The 8,489-nt window shown below is 38.4% G+C and overlaps 1 protein-coding gene across 6 annotated transcripts in view; it reads left to right on the top strand.

Annotated features, from left to right (window-relative positions):
* LOC109819631 (protein phosphatase inhibitor 2) overlaps window positions 7,442-8,489 on the top strand; it is a 9,911-nt gene continuing 8,863 nt past the window's right edge. For 2 of the 6 annotated variants that reach the window (XM_020385418.1, XM_020385413.1), the window contains exon 1: window positions 7,444-7,624. The gene's annotated coding sequence lies outside the window, so the exon portion shown is untranslated. Of the gene's footprint in view, window positions 7,625-7,817; window positions 7,871-8,489 lie in introns of all 6 variants that reach the window. The other 4 variants (XM_020385416.1, XM_020385414.1, XM_020385417.1 and 1 more) reach the window with 4 other exon arrangements.

The raw sequence follows: 8,489 nt of genomic DNA, 5'->3' as shown, positions 1-8,489 counted from the left end.
CTCTCTAAAACCAAGGGCTTTCTCAAGCTCGTTGCCATGGCTCTCGCCTTCCTCGTCATCGTCGCTGCCACCTCCGCCCAGGTCCCTAAGCCTTGCCCTCGAGTTTGCTACAACGGGCCTGTTATGTTTGCTGGATATGAGAGGAAAATCATGAAGTTTAATTAAGTATTCAGTTCATTTGTTTCTCATGTGTGACTTAGCCTTGTGTCAGAAAAGCAAGGGCTGACGGAAGTCTCGTGATTTACATAAATCAAAATTATATTTTTATGTTGAGGCTCGTGGACGTAATGACGGGTTTTGAAGTCAAAGAAGAAAGTGAATGACATGGCTAGTTTTGACTTCAATTCTAACAAGAGTTTTAATATCTACTTTATTTTTTTACTTGTGACTCTCCTCTATTGATGAACTAACAAACCCCTCAATTTCTTTTCTTTTTTTTTTTCTAATCGGGAGAAATAATTGTGTCTTGATCTTATATCCGAAATCTTAATTCTTGAGCTCTTGGGCTCTCAAGTTAGTTCTAACTTGCCTCATGTTAGTTCTAATACGCCCCATGTTAGTTCTAATCCGCCCTATGTTAGTTCTAGCTAGTTGGGACAAGTTAGAACTAACAATATTCGAAGCGATATAACGAGAGGTAAGAAATGAGCCCAAGTGAAAGGAAGATACCGTGTGATAGACAATATAAGGGCTACACACCTGCGAAGACAGTGGTAAAAACGGAGACCGGAGGTGGCTGGAAAACACGCGCGAAGTCGGCACGGCATTGCTATTTTATGCTTGTTGCTTCTGTCGAGCAATGTTTCGGATATTACCGAGAGAGATAGAGAATGAGTTAGAGCGTGATACAAATTGGAGGTGATAGGCAATATGTAGGGCTAGTCACCAAAGAAGAAATTAACAGAAACGGAGATTGGAGGTGATCGAAAAGTGCGTATGAAGTCGGCACAAAACTGTAGTTTTTTGCAGTGCAATCTCTCGCCGTTAGGGTTTGTTCTTTGCTGTTTGGACCTTTTCGTCACTGTCCGGGCTTGCCGAAGGTGGGAGGAGGTTGCCGGGGTCATCGGGGTGTTTCGGTGGGCTTCGTCGAAGGTGGGAGGAGGTTGTTGGGGTCGTCAGGGTGTCTCGGTGGGCTTTGCCGAAGGTGAGAGGAGCTTTTCTCAAGTTAGTTCTAGGCTCTTAGGCTCTCAAGTTAGTTCTAATTTGCCTCATGTTAGTTTTAACCCACCTCATGTTAGTTCTAGCATGCTTCATGTTAGTTCTAGCTAATTTTAGCTCTAATTCATCTTAGTTCTAGGCTCTTGGGCTCTCAAGTTAGTTCTAACTTATCCCATATTAGTTCTAGCCCGTCTCATGTTAGTTCTAGCTAGTTGGGGCAAGTTAAAACTAATAATATTCGAAGCGATATAACGAGAGGTAAAAATGAGCCCAAGTAAAACAAAGGTACTGTGTGATAGACAATATAAAGGGCTACACACCGGCGAAAATGATGGTGAAAACGGAGACCGGGGGTCGCCGAAAAACGCACGCGAAATCGTCACGACACTACTGTTTTCTGCTCATTGCTGCTGTCGAGCGATGTTTCAAACATTACCGAGAGAGATAGAGAATGAGTTAGAGCGTGATACAAATTAGAGATGATAGCAACATGTAGGGTTACTCAACAAAGATGAAATCGGTGGTAACAGAGATTAGAGGTGATCGAAAAGTGCGTGCGAAGTCGGCACAAAACTGTAGTTTTATGCAGTGCAATTTCTCGCCGTTCAGGTTTATTCTTTGTTGTTTGGAGCTTTTCGCTGCTGTCTGGGCTTGTCGGAGGTGGAAGGAGGTTGCCAGGGTCGTTGGGGTGTCTCGGTGGTCTCCGCCGAAGGTGGGAGGATCTTTTCTCCGTTCCCAAGAGCCTAGAACTAAGATGAATTAGAGCTAGAACTAACATGGAGCAGGCTAGAACTAACATGGGGCATGTTAGAACTAATATGAGATAAGTTAGAACTAACTTGAGAGCCCAAGAGCCTAAAACTAAGATGAATTAGAGGTAAAACTAGCTAGAACTAACATGGGATGAGCTAGAACTAACATGACATAAGTTAGAACTAAAATGACACAAATTGGTCATTTACTATCTGATGATGTTCGAATCTGGAAAAGCTCAAAACACAAAAGTTGTAGGTCTCTTCAACGGCTTTCCAACAAGTCTTAAATCACCTCATTCCGAATTCGGACGGAGAAATTACAACGAAAATAATAATATAAACTAATATAGCACAAACTGTATGTAAGATCTGGAAAAGTCTAAAGCACCAAAGTTGTAGGTCTCTTCAACAGCTTTCCAACAAATCTTAAGCCATCTCATTCTGACTTTGGACAGAGAAATTATAGTAAAAACAATAATGTAAACTAACATGGTGTAGATTAGAACTAACATAATATGAGCTAGGACTAACATGACATAAGTTAGAACTAACATGACATAAGTTAGAACAAATATGACACGAACTAGTCATTTACTATCTGATTCTGTTTGAATCTGGAAAATCTCAAAAGACCAAAGTTGTAGGTCTCTTCAACGACTTTCCAAAAAGTCTTAAATCACCTTATTCTGAGTTCGGACGGAGAAATTACAATAAAAACAATAATATAAACTAACATGGCACAAACTGTATGTAAGATCTGGAAAAGTCTAAAAGACCAAAGTTGTAGGTCTCTTCAACATCTTTCCAACAAATATTAAATCACCTCATTCTGACTTCGGACGTCAAAATTATAGCGGAAACGACAATGTAAACTAACATGGTGTATATTAGAACTAACATAACAAGGCCTAGGACTAACATGACATAAGTTAGAACTAACATGACACAAACTGGTCATTTACTATCTAATTCCTTTCGAATATGAAAAAACTCAAAAGACCAAAGTTGTAGGTCTCTTAATTCTTTTGTCCCCTTTTTGATGTTGTCAAAGGGGGAGAAATATTATGAGTATATCTATCTTGTTTGTTTATATGCATATGAATTATAATTTATATATTCATTTCTTTTCATGCATATATCTCTTTTCGTAAATTGTTTGTCATCATCAAAAAGGGGGAGATTGTTGGCCTTTTTTTTATGATGTTTAACAAATAATTTATAACTAATGTTGTTTGTCTAGTGCTTGTATTATCTATTTATTGTAGACAAACAACGTTGTTGGAGGATGGATGGAATTGCGCTTAAACGAACATATCCAATGGAGGTGAGGATGGATGGAATTGCGCTTAAACGAACATATCCAATGGAGGTTGGTGGAATAGTGGTTGAAGCTTATGCATTTCAAAGTTCAAGAATGGAGGTTGGTGGAATAGTGGTTGAAGCTTATGCATTTCAAAGTTCAAGATCCAAGTTTAGCTTCATCCACAAATATATCAAGTCAAGCCTATTGAAGATCAAGATCAAGCTTTGGTATATTTAGTTTAAATTTTATATTATGTGTGTTAGATACTCTAAGCTCAATATCATATACACACACGTATTTGGTTTCTATGCATATATATAGTTATATATATACATACAAGTGTTTTAGATTTTGATGTTTATATATACATACACGTATTTGGTTTCTAAGCTCAAATATTGTATTCTCAGTTTATAGACTTAACAATCATCATATACATATTTTATCAAGTCTATTCAATCATTGTGCAAAGTTTCAAAACATTGTTTATGTCAAAACATCAAACTTCATGTATATCACTTTTTCATGTTTTGAACACTTTTGCAAAATAATGAGATTTCACAATTGGGAAATGCAAATTGGAAAATTCTTTTTTGTAACATGTTCAAAATATCATTTTCAAACATTTCTCAAAGTTTCATCAAGTTTGGAATTGATTTGTTATGTTTAAAGGAATTTACAAATTCACGTTTTCGTTCGTGCACATGTTCGTGCATGTTTTACAAAACTGATGAGTTTTCACAAATGGCATGTTTATCTACATGTTTAGAAACTTTCCTCCAGTTTTTACTATTTTTGGAGTTGATTTACTATGCCAATTGATTTTACAAAATCGTATATGTTAACAGTTTTTCAGAAACTGTAAATTTGTGTTCAAATATTTATTTCTCTCAACTGGGAAAAGATTTTTCAGAAATTCTTTCTTTAAAATGTTATTCTATATGTCTAGAACATTCATAAAAAATTTCATAATTTTTGGAGTTCATTTACTATTTTAAATTGATTTTAAAAAATAGCTACACACTGCTACAGTAACTCCGGTCGACCGGACCGGTCGACCGGAAATGTCTCTGGAACTTTTCCAGGTTTGAACAGTGCGAGCGGTCAACCGAAAAAATATCGGTCGACCGCCCAGCTCCCAAAATGCCTATAACGGCTATTTTTTTGTATCCGTTGGAGGGGTTTTTGGTCTTTTGGTTTGGGTTTTTGTTTGAGGTATTGGGAGGCTATAAATACCCCCTTTATACCTCAGTTTTTCATGATCAAAGAAATGTTTTAAGAAGTTTTTAAACAAGTTTTAAACAAGGGTTTAATTGTGTTTAAGGGTTTGTTTTTGTTTGTGAAGAAGTTTTCACAAGTGGAGGAGATCATCTTCTTGTTTGGGCTCCAATCTCCATCTCTCCATCTTGTCTTCCATTGAGAAGTTTTCTAAACTCTACTCTAGCTTTCATTTGTTATTTGTTAATTATCAATTCTATTAAAGCTAGTTTTATATTGAGTTTAGTTGATTTGATTTTATCTCATTGTTACACACACCCACTTGAGCTTATTGTATTTGCATACATAGTATATTAGGGTTGTGAGAGATTGTAACATTGAGTTTGTGCTTAATTGAGTTCTCATCTATTGTAGAGAACAAATTTATATTTGTTACATTGTGAGTGGTGTAAGGTTTTCGGTGAGCTAGAAAACCGAGTGTGTTGTGAAGTTTTCGGTGAACTAGAAAACCGAATGTGAGGAGTGAACGTTGATCGGTGAGCGTTAAAAACCGATACTGTGAGGTGTAAACGTTATTCGGGTGAACGTAGAAAACCCGGTTGTGATAGTGGATTTCTCCCCGGGAGTGTTAGTTTATATATCATTGCATATATTTTTATCATATAGGATATATCTCATTGTTCATATTGCTTATCCTAGCTTATATTCTTGTTGTATTTCATACTTGCTAGGATAACTTATTAATTAGTTTTAATTGGCATTTAATCGGATTAGATTAGCATAAGACCCTAATCACCCCCCCTCTAGGGTCTAACACTAGCACGCTCTATGTTAGTTCTAGCTCTAATTTATCTTAGTTCTAGGCTCTTGGGAACGGAGAAAAGCTCCTTTCACCTTCGGCGGAGCCCACTGAGACATCCCGACAACTCCAAAAACTTCCTTCCACCTCCGGCAAGCCCGGACAGTAGCGAAAACCTCCAAACAGTAAAGAAAAAACCCGAACGGCTAGAAATTGCACTGTAGAAACTGTAGTTTTGTGCCGACTTTGCACGCACTTTTCGATCACCTCCAATCTCCATTTCCACCGATTTCTTCTTTGGTGAGTAGCCCTACATATTGCCTTTCACCTCCAATTTGTATCATACTCTAACTCATTCTCTATCTCTCTCGGTAACGTCCGAAACATCACTCGACGGCAGCAGCGAGCAGAAAACAGCAGCGCCGTGCCGACTTCGCGCGCGTTTTTTGGCCACCTCCGGTCTCCATTTTTACCATCATCTTCGTCGGTGTGTATCCCTTTATATTGTCTGTCACACGGTATCTTTCTTTTACTTGGGCTCATTTTCTAACTCTCGTTATATCATTTCGAATATTATTAGTTCTAACTTGCCCCAACTAGCTAGAGCTAACATGGGACGTGTTAGAACTAACATGTAGCAAGTTAGAAGTAACTTGAGAGACCAAGAACCTAGAACTAAGATGAATTAGGGCTAAAACTAGCTAGAACTAATATGGAGCGGGCTAGAACTAACATGAGACATGTTAGAACTAACATGGGGCAAATTAGAACTAACTTGAGAGCCCAAGAGCCTAGAACTAACTTGAGAAAAGCTCCTCCCACCTCCGACGGATCCCACCGAGACACCCCGACGACCCCGACAACCTCCTCCCACCTCCGGCAAGCCTAGACAGCAGTGAAAAGTTCCAAACAACGAAGAACAAACCCGAACGGCGAGAGATTGCACTGCAGAAAACTGTAGTTTTGTGCCGACTTCGCACGCACTTTCCGATCACCTCCACTCTTTGTTTCCGCCGATTTTTTATTTGGTGACTAGCCCTACATGTTGCCTATCATCTCCAATTTGTATCACGCTCTAACTCATTCTCTATCTCTCTCAGTAACATCCGAAACATCGTTCGACGGCAGCAGTGAGTCTTCGTCAGTGTGTATCCATTTATATTGTCTATCACACGATATCTTCCTTTCACTTGGGCTTATTTTCTACCTCTCATTATATCGCTTCGAATATTATTAGTTCTAGCTTACCCCAACTAGCTAGAACTAACATGGGACGGGCTAGAACTAACATGGGGCGAGTTAAAACTAACATGGAGTAAGTTAGAACTAACTTGAGAGCCCAAGAGCTTAAGAACTAAGATTTCGGATATAAGATCAAGACACGATTATTTTTTCCGATTAGAAAAAAAAGAAAAGAAATTGAGGGTGTTGTTGGTTCATCAACAGAGGAGAGTCACAAGTTTAAAAAAAAAGAAGACATTAAAAGTCTCGTTAGAATTAAAGTCAAAACTAGCCATGTCATTCACTTTCTTCTTTGATAAAAGTCTCGTTAGAATTAAAGTCAAAACTAGCCATGTCATTCACTTTCTTCTTTGACTTCAAAACCCATCATTACGTCCACGAGCTCAAAATAAAAATACAATTTTGATTTATGTAAATCACGAGACTTCTGCGAGTCCTTGCTTTTCTGACACAAGGCTTAGGCACACATGAGAAATAAATGAACTGAATACTTAATTAAACTCCATGATTTTCCTCTCATATCCAGCAAACATAACAGGCCCGTTGTGGCAAACTCGAAGGAGACGCTTAGGGGCCTGGGCGGAGGGGGCGACGATGACGACGAGGAGGGCGAGGGCCAGAGCGACGAGCTTGAGAAAGCCCTTGGTTTTAGAGAGAGAGAGAGAGAGAGAGAGAGAGAGAGAGAGAGTTGGGTTTGAGGGATTGAAGAGATGAGATAAGGTTATTTTGGAGATTTTAGCTTAGCTGGCATGCAATAATTGCTAAAATGAGACTACAGTACTAAGTATCACACTTCAAGGGGCTGAATCATATGGGAAAAACTAAGAGGGGTTGCAACACATAACGTTTTTATTTTTGGGGCCTGGACACATTTTCCCCAAGTTTTCAAAGAAAGTTTTTACCAAACTCTCGTTTTAAAGAGGGTCTGATAGGTAAAAAACCCGACGCGAAAGTAAAGCGAGAACGGAAGTGGGCCCATTTAGTTTTCTCTCACATCCTTCTGCGAGAGAGAAGAAAACGGAGCGCGGCCCACGGAGCGCGTAGCTCGCGAGTGGACATCCCAAATCGCCGGCAGCTTCAGAACTCAAACCCTTTTCCTTTTCCTCCTCTTTCTTCTCCATTTCAATTCGAGAAGAAGAAATCGCGATCGTAAGTCTCCGATTCTTTCACGATCAATTTCTAGGGTTTTCTTGTCTTTTCGATTGTTTCTAGGGTTTGTTTCATCCATCGTCCTTCAATCTCCGCGGTGTCTTTTATGGTTCCGTTTCTAATTTTAAATTTTCTCGTTCTTCTCGAATTTCAATTTGGTTTTTTTTGTTGTTTTGATGCACTGCTTCGCTAGAGTTGGGTTCTAGGAGAGAATTTTTCATTGGGAGTCGGGTTTTCTGCATTCAGGTATGTTCATGAAATGATAATTTCTAATTTAAAATATCTCGTGGTGAGCGCATTTGAGGTTCCAATTTCATCTAATTTGAACTTGAACCTGAAATCATTTAACAGTTTGTTCTGTCATTCTGCTTTTGATGTAGTTGTATGTGTTAAAGACTGTTCCTTTTCTTAAAAATTGTGCAATCCTTTGCTTTTAGCTATATTTCTTTGTCTAGATAGTTTGTGGATGTTGCAAGTTGATGACGTAAGGGGTTATATTTCTTTTAACACAATGTAAATGTTATTTGATGGCAAACCTGTTAGGAAATAAATGCTTACTATTGTGAAAAGAACATTCTGCAACCATGTCATGGTCTGTATATGATGTAGAGCAGATTGTAGAATTGTACTTCTTTTGTCAGATGATTTGTGTATGTAACTTTTACTTCATTCAGTAACTTGGGGTTTTCTCGGTTATTATTTACTTTTGGGAAGTTTAATTGAACCCCCTCGATGGTTTACTAGATCACGTAATATCCCTCTATGTATAAGACGATGAATAAACCTTACCCATGATTTCATCTCCTTCACCCACATCTCTTGATATTCTTCATTTTTTATGTGCAAGAACCAATCATACCAATTG

The sequence above is a fragment of the Asparagus officinalis genome, chromosome 8 (assembly GCF_001876935.1).
Source record: "Asparagus officinalis chromosome 8, Aspof.V1, whole genome shotgun sequence".
In the NCBI taxonomy this organism is placed as follows: domain Eukaryota; kingdom Viridiplantae; phylum Streptophyta; class Magnoliopsida; order Asparagales; family Asparagaceae; genus Asparagus; species Asparagus officinalis.
This window is presented reverse-complemented; position numbering and strand designations above follow the sequence as displayed.